Below are 19,633 nucleotides of genomic sequence, written 5' to 3' on the forward strand. Positions count from 1 at the left end.
ACTCAACGGAAGTGTAACGACGTGCTCCAGACTCGTGTCGCGCCGCCGCAGCCCTCCTGGAGGCTCAGCAGCCTCCTAGGCGCAGGGCGCCTCCTGCTCTCACGGGCCCCGCAGCGGCGCCGCGCGCATTCCCAGCATGCCGCGCGGCACTCAGGAGCATTCACAGCCCCGGGGCCAGCGTACCGCGAGGAGGCGCTTACCCATGGTGCACCGGGCGCTCATTTGCATGGCCCACGCAACAGGTAGACCCCCCACACACACGGCAATAACGACCCGGAGCGGCCTGCGGGAAAAGCGCGCAAGCCTCGGCAGGTAGTTTCCTGGCACAGAATCGCCCGAAGTGCTCTCAGCTGCTCGCCAAGGGCCGCGGCCTACTCACCATACCTAGAAAAGGGGAGCGCTGCCCGGCCTTTATATACGGCCTGGGCGCTGCCACAGTCGTGCTCGCTTCGGCAGCACATATACTAAAATTGGAACGATACAGAGAAGATTAGCATGGCCCCTGCGCAAGGATGACACGCAAATTCGTGAAGCGTTCCATATTTTGCACCCTCTCCTCACAGCGTATCTCCAGTACCCACCTTAACACAGTGTACTGCCTTACCCAACTATTCCTGTCTGCATGTGAGTGCCTACGCTTCCTGAACTCTTAGCACAGGCAGGAGCTCTGCATTGAATTTCTCTTCACAGCATCCACCCCTACCGGCATTTCTCCGTCTCCTAAGACCCTGCCCAGCTGGGCCTGCAGCTCAGGAGTCCACAGGCTGAGGCCAGCCCCGGCTGACAGGGCCTCCGTGGAAGACGGGGTGCAACACTCATGTTCCCAGAGAGCTCGGTGGGGTCGCAAAGTAGGCGCGGGAAAGGAGCTTCAGGGCTGCTGTCCTCTGCTTTGGCAGCTCCTCTAAGTGGGCAGGGGCCTTCGCCTGGAAAAGACCCAGCTCCTCGGGTCTCAGGAGTTGGTGATGAGGCAGACAGCGCCGGGAGTCCACCTCAAAATAGAAGTTTACCTGGGGAAAGGCAATGACATTTCCTCACCCCTCAGATGCGCACTACATTTGCACACAACTCGGGTCCGCTCACTTCGCAGCCCGCCTCACGCCAATCTACATTTCCTTCGAGGGAGACAAAAGGTTTTCACAAAATATGGAACGCTTCACGAATTTGCGTGTCATCCTTGCGCAGGGGCCATGCTAATCTTCTCTGTATCGTTCCAATTTTAGTATATGTGCTGCCGAAGCGAGCACGACTGTGGCAGCGCCCAGGCCGTATATAAAGGCCGGGCAGCGCTCCCCTTTTCTAGGTATGGTGAGTAGGCCGCGGCCCTTGGCGAGCAGCTGAGAGCACTTCGGGCGATTCTGTGCCAGGAAACTACCTGCCGAGGCTTGCGCGTTTTTCCCGCAGGCCGTTCCGGGTCGTTATTGCCGTGTGTGTGGGGGGTCTACCTGTTGCGTGGGCCATGCAAATGAGCGCCCGGTGCACCATGGGTAAGCGCCTCTTCGCCATACCCAAGCTCCAGGCTGTGAAGGCTGGCGCGTTCCTCCCGCGAGGCATGACGGGAACATCGCCACCTGGGCAGTTGCCAGTTGCCGCGGAGTGACAAGCGCCGGGCAAGCTGCAGCAGGCGGTATCTGAGAGCTCGGGCCTGGGTCACTGGGTTCCTGCTTCAAGCACAGGTCCCCAAGGGAAATACGGGATGTGGCACCGATATTTCACCATGACAGACAAGCCCTGTCAGCCAGAAGGCTTTGAAGTGAGCGGGGGAAGGGGGGGCCAGACCTCCCGGCCTCCCCCCAGCCACTTGACCTCTCAGCTCTGGAACAGCTGGCGCCACACTCTAGGTTGTCCGGGACTCCCAGAGCATCGGGCACGACTGTCTCGGGTCCAAGTCCACTCTAAGCAGTGACCGGTCGGGTCGGAGGCGGGCCTGCTTGGACTGGACGGTCACCCGCAGGTAATCACAGGCCTGAGCTTTTGTGCGCAGGCGCCAATGCTGTCCGGAGGCGCGGCCGCGGCCCTGCCCCTGCACAGGTGTCTCACCGCCCGCAGAGCTTCTGGCAGCCAAGCTTCCAGAACGTTGAAGAGGGCCAGGCAGAAGCCCGCCTGGCTGGCTGGAGAGGTGGAATTGAGGGCTCGGACTGTTCATTGGCACCTGGGCTGGAGCCTCCTCCTGATGCTCCAGCCCTCGCACTGTAGGATACAAACTGCAGGACGGGCCTCCCTGCAAGAAACGCTCTATTGCATGTCTTTTTAAACTACAGCCAAAATCATTCTGTTCAAGTCCCAGCCTTGCGCGTTGTGAAGGGGGAAGGGCAAACGTTAAAGTCTGCGATAGTGATTGGTTTCAGCATTGGACACATCGAGGGGCAAAACGCCGGCGAGGCCTCACCTGGGATCTCACTGTAATACGGTGTATTACAAAATACGCTGGAGTTCGCCTTTTTCTCCCTGTCGTCCTAAGTCCCTCCCCCTCCCAAGACGGACAGGATACTTGAAGTAAACACCTGCTACAGATTAGTAATTTGGGGGCATTTTTTAATTGGTACCGAATTTTCTGATATACAAAAATAAAATAGTGTGAAATCATATAAGTTTGTTATTACAGAAGGAAAAAAAAAAGGAGGCCCACAGGGATTATTGCTAAACCTGTCTTTGTGTTTATGGTTATAATTATTTTCTTTCACACCTTTTGAAAAGTAATAAAAACCTTGTCCCTTCCCCTCCCCCTAAAAAAAAATCAGACAAAAATAGCATGCCTACTGAGTTAAATTGCCGAATTACTAATAAAATACACTTTGATGTGTTTCTCCTAATGGCCTGTCTTATGCTAAGCTATTTCTGACTTCAAAGCAATTAAGAAATAGTAAGTTGATGTTCAGTTTTATCATTTGAAGAAATATATCAAAACTCTTTGATTTTCTCACATTCTTAAAACCTTAGCAACTAAACAGTTTATTAAAGGATACATGGGTAGGGAAATCTATAGTTGGAAAGAGGGTCAGAATTTCGGGGTCATGAATTTAAGGTCCCTCCAAGTCGTAATCTCTGAGAATCAGGCTACACGCTCAGATGATCACTTGTAAGCCCTTTGTACTCTAAAAAGAGGAAAATGTTTACCACGTGCAGAAAAAGAAAAAACACGGAGGTTGTCAGATCAGATTCACTGGGAGGAGTTGGAATGACTTTAAATTATCACAGGTGTACAGGAATAGCAGGAGAACTTAATTTGAGAGCCATGGCTTTACTGAACAATGTAGTGTTACCAGAGCTGATTTATGTGATCAGCTGATTTATGTCATCTGTATAAGATCTATTTTAAAGCAAGAAATTGTTTCCAGACTTGCAGTGTTGTTACTTCTTTTGTTAAATATATATAAACAGAAAACTGGGTGTAAATTCCTTATTTAAAAAAAAAAAAAAAAAAAAAAACTTTGAGAGGCATGGAGATAGAGAGCTCCCTTCTGCTGGTTCACTCCCCCAAGTGCCTGAAATGGCCAAGGCTGAGCAATCCAGGTCTCAGCTGGGTGGCAGTAACCCATTAGCACCTGGAAGCTGGGGTCAGGAGTACAGCAAGGCAAGGCACTGAAACCAGGTAGCCTGGTGTGGGACACAGGCACCCTAACTGCTAGCTAAATCAATGCCTGCTCCCAAATTTCTTACATTTGTTACACAGCTCTGAAAGCAAACCAGATTTACAAGTTAAATACTAAACTATAAATCAATGCATTCAAATTACCATTAGTTTATTGCAGTGTATGGTGTTGGACACAACACACAATAGATTTGATCTGAGAGTCTCGAAAAGAAGAAAATCAGGGCTTGTAATATTGACAACAAGCAGTCCTTGAATGCCAACGTATTACTTGATGACTCTTTAAAGCTGTTACTACTTCATTCAACATGGAGTCAGCATGACAATATAGTTGAAATCATCACTAAATATAAACCCAGCCAACATGCGCCGAAATTCAGAACCAGGAAGATAACCTGAAGTTAGTTGTAAGTTCTTAAGAAATATTTTTTGAAATTTTGTTGTCATTTTAGTCCTGACTTCATAGTGAGTGAGACTATTGAAGATAAAGAAGGAATAAGACTTCTTGTCATGTTTTATTTATATCTGCCTGGGATTCTACTTGGCCAATATTCCGTAATTGTTGGCAAGAGAGAAAAGGATTAACAGAAGGCATCTGTGTGCTCAAAAATTCTCTCTTACCCCCAAAACAAGGCAGTTTCGTGTAGTGAAACCAGTCTGGCACAGGCATCACACACCTTGTGGTTTTTCAAACAGACTCAGCACCACATCTCCCATGAATGAGGTAAGGCTTGAAAATGCAGAATTTCACAAAGCCCATTAGTACATCCTGAAACTGATGCACTGAAACCACTTCAGAATTTCCCATAAATCAAATTTCATTGCTTCCGTTCTGCTTATAATACAGAGTATTCAACTGACAATTAACCTTAATTTGTACAGCATGTCTTGAAAACATTTGCTTTGGTGCAAATACATTATTTACATTATTCATCGCTCATTTCTCATTGGCCCCTACAAAGAAGTAAATTACTCAGTCACATGTTATTTTCATAATGTAAAGTCAAAGTACCAATTTATTAAATATAATAGTCTTGCTAACTGGAAATAGTACTCATATGTATGTTTTCAGTAGGAAAAGAAAATTTTGCCTTCATAGATAAATAATCTGACATAAGCATAGTGGCACGTACTGGTCACTGTGATCCTTTGGATAGCAGGACAGGCCAACCTATCAGCAGCAAGGTAGGAACAGTCCTGAAAGTCCTTTGGCTCTGTGAGATGATGTGGAAAATGTAAATGCTGATACATACTGAAATCTCATAGCAATACTTAATTATAAGGTGAAAATTCAGCTGCTTTAGACTGTTTCTTTTAATGCTTCAATATTACTTTTCGACTAAAAGCCATTTCTTTGATTTATACCTGTAGAAAATCCTCTGGCCCCTGAGAATCTTTCTGAAGACTCCAAGAGGCTCTAGATCCTAGTTTGAGAATTTCTAGGCAGTCTGCTATAGAAAAATCTAATTTCTGAAGTGTTTGTAGTTCTCTATATATTCTTTCCTGTGAAGAGTCGCTCAAGGAATAGTTGAAAAGGCAGTGGGGCAAAATTTATGAAATGCCAACTACTTAAAAGGTATTTCCCATGCAAGTTTACATTTAATATTTGCAATGATTATGCTGAATAGAAATTACCCTTTCTACAGCTGAAGGAAGTAATGCTTTCAAAAATTCTGTGCCTTGCCTACAGTTCATACTGGTTATGGAAGGAGATGACATTCAAACTGAGGGTCTTCACAATCTAAATCCCGTGCTCTTCCTACTATTCTGCGGTTGAATTTAACATTAGAGATATTCAAATATATCCTCAATGAGGAAAAGCTTGGGAAACTATTTTGAAATTCCTGGGCAACCAATAAGTAGAACATGATATGATGAGAAACTTCTGTCAAGTGTAGGTGTCTATTTCTGAATTATGAAGAAAAAAATTTCAATCTTAAAACCACTTCCTTCTTTTTCTCCCCAAAATGTTTCTTGCTGCCTTCTTTAGACTACTCATGGTCACACATGACATGAAAAGTAATAGAACTGTCATAGCCAGACAGTTGACTACAACAACCAAAAAGAAGGTAAAATGATCTAAGCTAAGTCATGTGTGTCCGTGTTGTTCTTCATTAATAGAAATGACTCAGAATTGCCTTAGTATTCAGTTCTTGCATAAGATAACTAAATAACTCAATGATTTGAATGCAGGTTTCATCAACCAAAATCAGCTTTCCGTTTCAGGCAATAAGCTCTTGTTTCAATCAAATAGTTTTCATTACAAAATCCCAGTAGAGTTCTGTAATGTCCCAGCACTGCTGAGACTTCCTAAAAGATGAGGTAAAAACTCAAGTTTTTTTAAGTGTTCACAAACCACAGAACAGCCAGAGTTTGCTGTTTCTAAGCAGTGCATCATGCTAGTGGAAACTTTCCACTCTACCTGTGCCTGCACTAAACATGCTCTGATCTGATTTGACTTAGCAAAGCGGGTAGACATTCGCAGAGGCTTCAGTGAAGTTGAATTTAGAAATACACGGACACACTCCTTCAGTTCATGGAATGTTTTTCAGTTTATATTAATTCCTTCAGTTAATAGATTTTTATTAAACAACTATGTGCCAGTCAGTGTTCCAGGCACCAGGAGTACAGCTTCATAGGGTTTCACTTGAGTGTAGAAGAGGCAATGAAAAGATACACAAAATAAATGAGCTAACTTTCAGATGATGATAAACACAATAAAAAAAATTTGGCCACTTTTTTTTAAAAAAAGAATTTATTTATTTATTTGAAAGTAAGTGCTACAAGGAGAGAGGGAGAGACAGAAGAATCTTCCATTCACTGGTTCATTCCCCAAATGGCCAGAACAGTTGGGGCTGGGCCAGGCTAAAGCCAGGAGCCAGGAGCTTCATCTGGATTTCCCATGTGAGTGGCAGGGGTCAAAGCACTTGGGCTATTTTTCACTGCTTTTCCCAGGCCATTAGCAGAGGGCTGAATCGGAAGTGGAGCAGCCAAGACTTGAACTTGTGCCATATGAGATGCGGGTGTCCCAGGTGGCAGTTTTACTCCTCAACGCTGGCCCCTCATTTCACTTATTTCTGAGAAAGGGTGTATAAATCACATATTTGCATGTCAAAGTATGTAATACTTAGGTCCATGGAGATTTTAAAGATCAATTCTCATACACTTGTATTCTCACTGTACAAATGAAAACAGTTTCAAAACATGAGAACATGAAGCCATATTTCACCAGTGCATTCATGCACATTTTGTTTTCCTACACACTCTTTTAAAAGGGACAGATTGACAATTCACCAGATCGTTACACACAAATTAAAAGCATATGGACTGTGTGTTTAAGTGAAGCACACCACTCTGGTGAAATCCACCATCATCTCTCTGAGAACTTTCTCTTTCTCCTCAGGGCTTCAATATGGAAGGAGTGAGTGACTGGGGATTTTTCTCAACTTATTTACTTGAGTTGACTCATAAAAATCAGACTACCCACCAAACCCTCATTCATCACATAATGCATTGTACAGGGTTTAAATTTCAGACACTAATAGTCTTACAAGTGTCCCGTACATTGGAATTGTGTGAGTATGCAATTGACACTTACTATTTTCCCAGTTTAAGCATCTGTTAGCACAACAATATTGTTGCTTTTGACCTTCTGCTTTTATAGTGGATCTCATCATGGAGTGACAGAAACAGGGTCTAACCGTTAGAGCTCCAGCTATGCTGGACATCAATGAAAAGCCAACATACTAATAATCTCAACTAAGACTTCAAGGCAAAAAGTGAGTGAGAGTGTTTCCTCTAGTTTTAGTTTCTACCATGGGAGAAATGGCGTTATATTTCATTAGTAACTGATGAAGGGAAACCACAGGAGACAAGCATCTTAGTCCTCACCTGTCTGCAAACAGCTCTGCCGGAGACAACACGGTGCATGCCGTGGCTTATTGGCAGAACTGACGTGAAAGCAGAATGCTGGGTTGTCCTTCCTGGGCTAATCTTCCAGGAGCCCCTCTACACCACACAGCACACACAGAGACCAGAAACCTTTGCTGATAGTCTTTACATACAATGAAAACCTGTATTTATGTTCATTTGATTTGCAAAATAACAACAGTGGTGATGAGTGCTCTTGAGAAATGACAGAGCAGATATTTGAGCGAAGGCAAATGACTCAATTGAGAGAAACAACTGGGGTTGCATGGTCATCCAAACAACAAGGAAATTAGTGATCAATGTAATAATTTATATAAATAGTAATATTAACACAAATGAAAATGGACTTCTACCATTTATACAGTGAGACTGAGCTTTTTTTCTATTTCATGAAAATATAGTCAGACTACTGGTATTCATATAAATAATAAAACTCACCTGTGAGCTTAAAAGCAGAGCTTGAGGCTGGTGGCAGAAATAGAAAAATGTCTGTTGATCAGATCTTGCTTCACATTTTCCAGCTGAACTAAGTCACACTCTTGGAAACCAATTCCAGATCATCCTTGCGTGTATACATGATGATGTCAGAAGTCATCGCGAAATGTTTTATCCCCCTAGTGCTTTCTCGCCACCCTGAGATATGTGGTCAACAAAGGAGCCTCTTTCAATGAATCACAAGCTCTTAGCCAGTTGGGGTTGTTAGAAACATGCTTGGGACCTGAGCTCCTGGCTGTTCTTTGTGCTTACGCACAGTTCCTTGAATTGGGGTAAAACCTACCTTGCCACATTATTGTAAGAACAAAATAAGATGGTTATGAAACATGCCTGGCTCCTAAAAGGTTCTATTGTAGTTCATTTTAACTAACTAAATAAACTATTGGTTCATATCCCCTCTGCTTCCTTCTTAGTCCATATCACACATTGCCTGATTTAGTTACCTGTACATGTCTTGTCTTTACTCCTCATTAAACTATAACCGACATAATGATGATGAGATGGAGATGAAAGCACATTCATTGTGTGCATATTAAATGTTAGTTCTTCTATATATACAGCAATTCAATGAAATAAAACCATACTCAAAATGTCCAGTGTTGGAGTGGGCCTTCATCGTGGTTGTCCAGACACAGGTTAAGACACCCCTGTCTCATATCCAACTGGCTGGGTTTGACACCAGTTCCTGCTCCTGACTTCAGTTTCCTGCTGATGCAAACCTTGTGAGGCAGCAGTGATGGCTTTTGTGGTTTGATCTCTGCCACCCACATGGGAGACCTGAATTGAGTTTCTGGCTTTAGCTTGGTCAGCCCTGGCCACTCGGGAAGGGGCCAGTGGATTGAAGCTCTCTTGCTCTTCTCTCTCTCTCTCTCCCTCTCTCTCACTGTTTCTGAAATAATTAAAAAAAAAAAAAAAAAAAGCTCAGTGATATCTCTTTTCAATAGAAGCTGGAAAAAAAAAAAAAAAACAGAAATAGACAAACCAGGCAAACCACCATGGACATATTCCTGAAACAAGTCACAGCTCCTCAGGAAGAGCCTCAGGAGGGTCCCTGCAGGTGTCCAGAGACAACATGGTTATCATAGGAGATGCTTATCATAGGAGATGAAGGCTCCATGTGACTTCTGGCCCCGACAGACCTTCAGGGGTGCAAGATGTGGAGGTGGAAGACAGTGATGTTGACGATCCTAACCCTGTGTAGGCCTAGGTTCATGTGTGTTTATGTCTTAGTTTTTATTATTATTATTTTTTTTTTTTTCGGACAGGCAGAGTGGACAGTGAGAGAGAGAGAGAGACAGAGAGAAAGGTCTTCCTTTGCCGTTGGTTCACCCTCCAATGGCCGCCGCGGCCTGCATGCTGCAGCCGGCGCACCGCGCTGATCTGAAGGCAGGAGCCAGGTGCTTCTCCTGGTCTCCCATGGGGTGCAGGGCCCAAGCACTTGAGCCATCCTCCACTGCACTCCCTGGCCATAGCAAAGAGCTGGCCTGGAAGAGGGGCAACCGGGACAAAATCCGGTGCCCTGAATGGGACTAGAACCCGGTGTGCCGGCGCCGCAAAGCGGAGGATTAGCCTGTTGAGCCACAGCGCCAGCGGCAAAAGCATTTTATAAATTTAATATAGCAGAACTATATAGTATGTACACAGTCTACAGTGGTGGATAGGCATGTCCTTGGCCTTCACATTCTTCGCCACTCTCTGACCCACCCAGACCTGTAAGCTCCATTCACAGTAAGTGCCCTAATAGGTGTACCACTTTTTATCTTTTATACCATTTTTTCCTTACCTTCTCTACGTTTAGACATCTTTAGTTGCACAAATACTTACCGTCGCATTATTGTGGCCAACGGTATTCTGTACAGTAAAATGTTGTACAAGTTGGTAACCTAGGAGCAACAGTGACAGTAAATGACCAGTAAGTGTAGAGGAGGCTATACTATCTGGGTTTGTATGAGTAGGCTCCGAGAGGTTCCCACAAGTACAAGGTGTGTATTTCTCAGACCGTATTCATCACCGAGTGATACATGACTGTATATATACATTTATGCATACCTATGTATATAAAACAAGCCCTAGAATTTTAGTGAATCTAAATGTGTTCAGAATTTCTTGAGCCAAGAAAACATTTTTTGTAGGTTCTTTAGGGATCAAGTGAATGGCAGTTATACAAGTACCTTGAAGAGCCAAAAAATCACATGAAAAATCCATCAGACTTTGCATTTTACCTTGAGAAAGCTGTAAATACACTATTAGTCTTGAATGCTTATGAATTAGTACAACATTCCTTTCTTTTACCTTTCTCTTTGGTTCTTTGACCTTAGACAAACTCAGTTTTTCTTATCTCATAGAGCTGTTTTAAGGATTCAATGTGGCAGGGTGGTGCTGTGGCACAGTGGGTTAACGTCCCGGCCTGAGGCGCCGGCATCCCAGATGGGCACCGGTTCTAGTCCTGGCTGCTCCTCTTCCAGTCCAGCTCTCTGCTCTGGCCTGGGAAAGCAGTAAAAGATGGCACAAGTGAGGAGACCCAGAAGAATCCGAAGTTCCTGGCTTCGGATTGGCACAGCCAATTGGGGGTGAACCATCTCCTCTCTCTGTGTAACTCTGACTTTCAAAAAAAAAAAAAAAAGGATTCGGGTGTTCCCAGCTCCTGCTGCGGAGTGAACTAGCAGATGGAAGACCTTTCAGTCTCTCCCTCTGTATGTAACTCTGCCTCTTGAAACAAAAAGGATTCATGGTCAGTACACACACTACCCAAGACAGGCTGGAGCTATGGCAGTGCATGTTGCCATTTGAGGCACGGCACAAGCTGGGGCCCACCAGTTAGCAGGAGAGAAAGGAGCTCTCAAGAACAGTACAGCCAGAAATTTCTCAATGCCTCTCGCCTAGAACTCACAGACATTCCACAGATCATTGCTGTGAATTACTGTAAGTATTCCAGTCGCGGTAAGATTCATCAAGAACATGACCTTGAAACCAGTCGAACAACCGAGAAGGGAGTGATTACCATTAGCTGGGAGAGCACTCAGGAGGGAGGTTCCTGGGAGCTGGCAGTGTTCTAGATCTGGGTGGCGGCTGCTGGTTTATGATAACTGAGCTACTCACTAAAGCTCCACACACTTTTCTGTATGTTAATAACATTTCAAAATGGAAAAGATCTATAAGATTGTGTGTGTCTGTGTGTGTCTCAAAAAAAAAAAAAATACCTTCTTGGATTTTCTTAGATTCTTGGAGTGTTTTGTGCTTCTCAGAATGCTGTCAAAAAGGTGACACACTGTGATTCTAAAAGGACTTCCTTTACACAATGCCAAGACGCTGAAAGCCTGCTCTGAGGTCCCGATAGAGCCTTGTGCAGTTGAGTGTTCATTTTACTTCTCCCAACTTCACTCCTAACCAGGCTGTGTACTTTACACCATGCTAATGTCGCCCATGCTTCTGGAATTTTAAATAATTAGTAGTTATGAATGATGTCAAGCAAATATAGAGAATAAGAAAACCTGACATTTACATTTTTACTTCTCCAATTTGCCTTAAATTTTGAAAAAGTAAATGACATACCAACACGTATCCTAATCCTTTGTGTACCTCTCTGAGCTGCCATTCTTTTTCCTCTCTTAAATTCCAATTTCTGAGTTTTAAAAATAATTTTCCACATATGTATGTACCGTACACAAAATATTCTTTTCCAGATTTTAAGACTTGATTTAAATTACATCATATTATAATATCCTCCTGCAACTGTTTTGTTTTTAAGCTCTAAATTGTTTATATTTATCATGCTAAGACATGTCACTGCTAGGCAGTATTCCTTGCCTGGATATACCCACATTTTAAAATGTATTCATTCTCCCATAAAGAACATTTAGCTTGTATAGAGTATTTTGCTACTTAAACAAGATTTTTGAACACATTCTTGTAGAGCAAGGATTGGCAAATTACAACCCATCCAGGCTGCTACCTATTGTTGTATGGCCCATGAGCCCAGGATGGTTCTTGCAGTTTTAAATGGTTGAGAAAAATCAAAAGAAGAATATATTTTTGTAGCACATGAAAATTGTATGAAATTCAAATTTCAGTGTTCTATAAATAAAATTTAATTGGAACATGACAATGCTCACTCATTTACATATCATTTAAAGCAGAATTGAGTAGTTGTGACTGACCTCACATCCACGAAGCCTAAAATATTTACTATCTGGCTGTTTATAGAAAAAGTTTGCCAATACCTATTACAGAGGCCTCTTTACACATATACGTGAGTTTCTCTAGGATGTATTTCTGGAACTATTGGGTCTTAGGATGCTACAATCATCAGCATTATCTGATGCAGTCAAACTGGTCTCCAGATAATTCCAGTTTACACTGTTACAAGAGAATTATGAGAATTTCTACTGATTTACTCATTAGCCATTAATGTTATCATGCTCTTAAGCTCATGTCAGTCTGATTAGTGTGAAATATTTCATTGTGATTTTTGTTTGCACTTCTTTAGGAGGATAACCACTTTTTGGGTTACTTTTGAAATTCATACATATTCCCATTTTTTTCTGGTGGGAGTTTATGATTTTATGGGTTCTTTTAAGTATTCTGGACATTAATTCTTTATAGGTTATGTTGCCTGCTGGTATCTCTTTCTCTCTCATCTCCTTGAGTATTGTGATAGGTACAAGCATTTGGTGAAATTGTTACTTTTTCCTTTATAAATTGCATAGTGTTTTTTCTTATCTAAACATCCTTTTTTTAAAAAAAAAACATTTATATATTTAGTTGAAAGGCAGAGTTACAGAGAGAGGTAGAGAAAGGGAGAGAGATCTTCTATCTACTGGTTCACTCCCAAATGGCTGCAACAGCTGGAGCTGCGCCAATCCAAACCCAGGAACCAGGAGCTTCTTCTGGGTCTGCCACTTGGGTGCAGGGACCTAAGCACTTGGGCCATCTTCCACTGCTTTCCCAGGCCATAGCAGAGAGCTGGATCAGAAGTGGAGCAGCCAAAACTTGAACCGGCGCCCATATGGGATGCTGGTACTGCAGCCAGCGGCTTTAATCTCTATGCCACACCACCACCACCACCACCACCACCACCACCCCCTTTTTTTTTTTTTTTTTTTTTTTTTTTTTTTTTTTTTGAGAGGCAGAGACAGACAAAGAGAACTCTCATCTCTTGGTTCACTCTTCCAGATGCCTGCAGCAGCCAGGATTAAAGCTGGGAATGCAATACAGGTCTCCTAGGAACCTAGCATCTTAAACCATCACCACTATCTCCCACAGTTCACATTAGCAGGAAGCTGGCATTGGGAGCTGGAGCCCGGAAGTGAAGCCAGGTACTCCAATGTGAAATCCATGTAAGGCTGCAAGGCTAAACACCTGCTCCAAAATTATTCTCTCTCCTTCTTCTTCTTCCTTTTAATTAAAAAAAAATTTTTTAGTACAGTTCAAATTGGTCTATCTGGCTCATTTCAACACCTTCAGTGCCAGGCCTGGGGGCAAGGATCATCCAAGATATAAAGGTACCTGCTGCATCGAACAATCAACCTCACATTATCCTTATTTTTCCTGAACTTGACAGCCTCCTTTCACTTGGTAGTGAGCAGAAAGTCCTGGATTTCCTTCTTTCCAACTCATGACGCGAGACCTCTACCAAAAGAGCAAGTGGCAAGCAGTGAGAATCATTCCCTAGCCTAAGGCCATAAAGACAATAGCCTGTATTTTCTTCTAAATCAAAATAATGGAAGTGTTAACAAGCGCTTCTCTCACCAGCCAAGTGAAGACCAACAGATGATCATTACTAACTTCAACCCAATTCTGCCCATGCTCCCGGAGCCTGGGGTAAATCTGGCTAGCAAAGGAGGGCTTTGGGAGGGACAAGATAAGATCGTAATTGAGGAGGAAACACACTGATGACTTTGGGAGAGTGCGCAGAGGTGCGATGGCATTACAGTGGGATGCTAAGTTAATAGGAGATACGGAGGGAAAACAAAATCATTCTTCCAATAAGCGTGGCTGTAAAAAGAAGGAACAATATAGAAACAGATATAAAGTAAAGAAGGATTTTTGTTTAATGATGGTAACGAGCACATTCATGGGCTGATTGGAAAACACAGGGCAGAGATAAACATTCAGGAGAGGGGGGCTCACTGCTGTAGCCAGGCTCCCAGGCAGGCCCACGAGGTGGGACACCGAGGTTGGATGAAAAAGGAAACCTCTCCTCCCTCCTGCTGCAGTCACACACACCTCCCTGGGGGCATCTCTTCTACTCTTCTCTTCCCCTCACAAAGCTGTACATTCCTAAATAAGATCACGCGGTATTGGCCCAGCTCTGAGTTTATAGAGACCTTTAAATCATATTAACAAAGTTTTACTGAGTTGAAATGAAAGTTAACGTATTGTACCAGAACCCTTTACGACAAACATGTCATCAGACAATGAGTACAGCTTCACCTTTCTCCACCTACTGTGCTGTTTCGTGCACAATGCCCTGGCATGGGAGGAAACTTCAGAAACACTAGCAGTCCAGCGCTGCTGCTTGGGAACATAACTGTTTTTGAGTAAGTTTCTTTTCATTTGGAGAAATTTTTTCTGGGATCTCAACAGGTGGGCATGCAATCTATGGGTGTAATTTGCTCCCACACAGAAGTCAGAGGCAATAGTCAAAGAGGATTTTAATAGTCAGCACATTGCATTCCCATGCCCTACTGAGGAGTCGGAGTATCTGTTCTCTGGAGTAAATATCCTCCTCCTTCATTTAGGAAGATATTTCCATGCAGCATCGCAGGGACATCTGCGCTAAGCTATTTATCCTGGTGAGAGTTGACAATCTGATGGGCCCATCCATCTTTCGTGTAGGGCTGTGCTTATCAGCTGCTCTGAGTGTTTGCAGGCAGTCTGATCAGGGATAGGAGTAGCTTTGTGACCACAGACCACTGCATAGATAAGAAGCCTCTGCAGGAAAGAATACACGAGTTTGGCCCCACATACAGCTTAGCCTAATCAACTGACCAAATCGGATGCTGCCAACCATATTTCCATAGCAATCCTTTTGTGCAAGTCGGCCTTGCAAGACTCCTTTCAGTGTTACTGGATTCTGACACAGGTGCCCATCTCTGAGCCCTCACACTCCCCAGGGAAGCTCCACTCACAGCTTTGTAACACCGAGCTGTGATTGTCTCTTCTGTGGTCTTTCTCCTCCTCTAGCTCATGAGAACCTTGCTGTCTTTTTTCTTTCTTTTTTCTTTTCCCTTTTGTTTCAGTCTCCACTTCCAAACACAGTACCTGGAACAAAGCTGGCATTTAAACAGAATTAAAACTTTGAATGAAAGAACTAATTGCAAACTTGATCTGTCACGTTCCTCACTTAATGATCCATTGTTAATATTTAGCCAAGCCTGGAAATTGATCATTAAACTCACCAGTCCGAATTTGTGTTGAAAAGTTTAATAGTCCAATTAAACTGGACATCGGACATTGGGAACAAAACCTGAAAGAGCACTGACTATTAATCATACAATATTAGACTTCTGTTTCTGGTAATATGAGAACCAGATGCCTTGAGGAATTCTCTCAGTGTAGAAAACCAGGGAAAATATGGATAAATGTAGCTTAAAATCTCTACAAATGCAGGCCAGAGTTGGCAAGAAATTTATCCCGGGACAGATAATAGCATTGGAGATGATCTCTCCCTGCAACATCTCACAGGTCCTGGTCACATGGAGCTTATGGGTGTAACTGACTGGATGCAAGAGCCGAGAGATGGGGCTGGCGCTGTGGCATAGCGGGTAAAGCTGCTGCCTGCAGTGCTGACATCCCATATAGCACCAGTTGAAGTCCCAGCTGCTCCACTTCCAATCCAGCTTCCTGCTATGGCCTGGGAAAGCAGTACAAGATGGGCCCCTGCACTGGTGTGGGGTACCCGGAAGAAGATGTGGCTTCTGGCTTTAGAGAGGTGCAGCTCCAGCCATTGCAGCCATCTGGGGAGTGAACCAGCAGATGGAAGCCTCTCTCTCTCTCTCTCTCTCTCTCTCTCTCTGCCTCTGCCTCTCTGTAACTTTGCCTTTCAAATAATAAATAAGTAAATCTTAAAAAGAAAAATAAGAGAGATTATCTACAAAAGAATCACTTTTAGGCTGAGAGCCAACTCCTCACCAGTTTTAATGGAAATAAAAGAGAATGGAATATTCTCAAAATCAACCATGAACCTAAAATTGTTTATTTACCTAGTGAAACTATTTTTTAATAAGTGCAAAACAAAGATGCTTTCTGAGAAATTAAAATTAGGAAATTCTTTCTAAAATAAGGTCCGTGGAATATATTCCAGAAAGAATTACAATGAATTCAGAAGGAACATCTGAAATGAAAGATGACAGAAGGGGTGGTAAGCAAAGGAAATAATGTGTAAGTAAATAAAAGCAAATGCTTACTGTATAAAATGAAAATAATTGGAGTTAACTTAAAATTAAAGTACTGAAAAGCAACATAGAGATGGGGACAATCAAACCTATAAAGCATTCTGAGCTCTTATACTATTAAGGAAAGGAAAAATTCACAGAATTTTTTAAGACAGCATGTTAAAAAAAGAACCAACATAGAATATAAAAATTTCCCAATTGGTAAAGGAAAGAAAATAAACCAAAAAGTTTACTGAAAGTCAAAATAAGACAAGAGAGACAAAGAGGGATGGAAATAAATTGGAACAAATGGAGAAGTAGATTAAAAAATAAAAATGGGGGGGCCCACACAGTGGGTTAAGGCGCTGCTGGCAGTGTTAGCATCCGGTATGGGCACTGATTCGAGTCCTGGATGCTCTACTTTTGATCTATCTCCCTGCTAGTGTGCCTGGGAAAGCAGTGGAGGATGGCCCAAGTGCTTTGGCCCTTGCACCCACGTGGGAGACCTGGCAGAAGCCCCTGGCTCCTGGCTTTGGTCTGGTCCAGCCCTAGCTGTTGTGGTATTTGGAGAAGGAACCTGCAGAAGAAAGATCTTTCTCTGACTGTGGCTTCACCTTGAAAATAAATAAATTTTTATAGATAGATGGATAGATGGATAGGTAGATAGCCACAAAAAAATATAAGATTTTTTCAACCATAGGATTAAAAATGGTTGACCTGGGCTAAAAATGCCACTCACATGAGAAAGATGAAACTTAAGGACACACAGTGGAACCCACCCAGCAAATATTAACCAAAGGAAAGCAAAAGACCTGTATCAATACTGGACAAAATAAACACTAAGGCATCAACAAAGATAAAGAGAGACATCATAGGATTATAACATCCACCACAAAGGGTTAACAATCATGAACTTTATGTTCCTAATAAAAGAACTTCAGATTATGTAAAGCAAAATTTAACAAAACTTAAGGAGAAATGCTAAATTTCATATCATGTGGAATATTCAACAGACTCATCTTAATAACTGAAGTCTTAAGATTGAAGGACCACAACTTAATCATCTTAGTGTAAGGAGCATGTGTGAACACTGTACCCAAGATTTATAGACTAGAACTTAAGTAAATAATCATTAAAAAGACTATCAAAATTTGTCAAATACAGGTATTATGCTACCCACAAGAGAAGTTACTGTTTTAAATGCATACTAAAGAAAAAAAACTAAAAATTGGTTATCTGAGCAAACAACCTAAGAAATAAAAATAGCAAAGGAAGTAAAAGGAAGAAAGTGATAAAGATAATATCAGTCATTTATGAAATAAAACACAAAGACACAACAGAATGACTAAAGCAAAAGATTTTTTTAAAAAAAGCATTAAGAAAATCAGCAAACTTTTATCAGGACTAATCACGACAAAAAAGATAAAAAGTACAAATAATCAATATTTAGAATGTAAAGGGGGATATTACAGATGTGGTAACAATAAAAGGATAATAAAAACATTATGAAGAATTTCATGTCAACAAATTTGAAAACTTAAATGAAAGAAACGAATTCACAGAAAAACATTACCAATCATCTGAGAATGGCATAAATGAGAAGTTCACAAAGGGTCTCTTGCAGCTACCATTTGGATTATCCTCCAGAGATGAAACACTTCCTGACCACGAAGGGGAGGACCACTGTCAGGTTTCACCGTGAGCCTCTAACGCGACAGTGAAAGACAAATTCAGAGTGGGAGGAAGGCAGGAAAGGACTGAGCATCAGCACCCCATCAAACGTGGAAGGTAACAGGCATGGAATTTCAGTAGAGTTCTCTGTGAGAGATCACCTCCACTGCTCGTCTTTTCATTCTTTTGGGCAACTTCAGAAATTCAATCATTGCAGCCTTAACTTGGAGCTGTGCTTTTTCAATTCCATCAAAACTGGAGCAAAATCAACTTACCCACTTACCTGCCACTTCCTGGTGCAGTGAGAATTCATAGCATTATTGATTTCTTTTTCAAATGACTTGCGGTTCCCATCACCTCTGCCCAGTTAACAAATCAAATAACTGAGAAACAGATGAGGCTCTGCAAGAATGTTGGGCTTTGAAGTCAGAAGAACCAGGATTCATAGCCACTATACATTTTGCATGGTTGTATAATGATAGGATTATTGACAGGATTACCAAGCCTGGTACGGAAATCGGTTACCCGGCAGGTACTTTGTTCTAAGTTCTTGACCCTGCTCCTCAGTTCGTGTGAAAGTAACATACTTCTAAGTGGATTTAACTCATATATGATGAAAATACTTTTTGGGGTCAGCGCTGTGGCGTAGCAGGTAAAGCCGCTGCCTGCAGTGCCAGTATCCCATAATGAACGCCGGTTCGAGTACCAGCTGCTCCACTTCCGATCCAGCTCTCTACTATGGCCTGAGAAAGCAGTGGAAGATGGCTCATGTCCTTGAGTCCCTGCACCTGTGTAGGAGACCTGGAAGAAGCTCCTGGTTCCTGGCTCTAGATTGGCATAGCTCTGGCCATTGTGGCCATCTGGGGAGTGAACCAGCAGATGGAAGACCTCTCTCTTTGCCTGTGTCTCTCTGTAACTCTGACTTTCAAATGAATAAATAAATCTTTAAAAAAGAAGAAGAAGAAGAAAATACTTCTCTCGGGTCTGGCTTATGAAGTTCTACACATCACATATTTTAAAATTCTATTGTTTGTACCAAAAGGTTTAGTATCAAGAAATTTTGCATTTTCCATTTATCTCATTTCCCAGGAGGATGGTTGACATTTTGGTTTATGTCAGCATAAAAGAGAAAAGTCCTACTTTTCAAGTTGCAGTGGAAGGAAGACTGCAGCAAACATAGGGGGTATCAGTACATGGCTGGCTGCCCAACCACAAGGAGCTGCCTATTCTGTTCTATCCTTGTGCGATACTACATGGACAGATGCTTTTGTGGTCTGCCCTGTTTTATACCCTTGTTAAACATACATTCCCCCAGGGGAAAATGTATTTTCAGTCTAAACAACTGAATTCCAATAATTCATAGTTGACAAATTAATCTTTCAGTACATACTGACATCAAGCTATATTTAGAGTTAAAATTTTCTAGGCCTACAATTCTCAATGTTGCCTTTTTTCTTTATATAAAAAGATTGTTTTTATTTATTTGAAAAGCACAGCAAGTGAGCAAGAAAGAGTGAGATTTTCCATCCCCTGGTTCGCTCCCCAAATGCCAGCAGCAGCTGGGGCTAAGCAA

General features: G+C 42.5%; 2 non-coding genes across 2 annotated transcripts; one reads left to right on the plus strand and one right to left on the minus strand.

Moving 5' to 3' along the window:
* The first annotated feature begins 440 nt into the window (after window positions 1-440).
* On the plus strand, window positions 441-547 carry LOC133770643 (U6 spliceosomal RNA). Its single transcript, XR_009867353.1, has one exon. It is a non-coding gene; the product is annotated as a U6 spliceosomal RNA (small nuclear RNA).
* Window positions 548-1,137: 590 nt separating this feature from the next.
* LOC133770644 (U6 spliceosomal RNA) lies at window positions 1,138-1,244 on the minus strand. Its single transcript, XR_009867354.1, has one exon. It is a non-coding gene; the product is annotated as a U6 spliceosomal RNA (small nuclear RNA).
* Between the last annotated feature and the right edge of the window lie 18,389 nt (window positions 1,245-19,633).

Source organism: Lepus europaeus, chromosome 11 (assembly GCF_033115175.1).
Source record: "Lepus europaeus isolate LE1 chromosome 11, mLepTim1.pri, whole genome shotgun sequence".
In the NCBI taxonomy this organism is placed as follows: domain Eukaryota; kingdom Metazoa; phylum Chordata; class Mammalia; order Lagomorpha; family Leporidae; genus Lepus; species Lepus europaeus.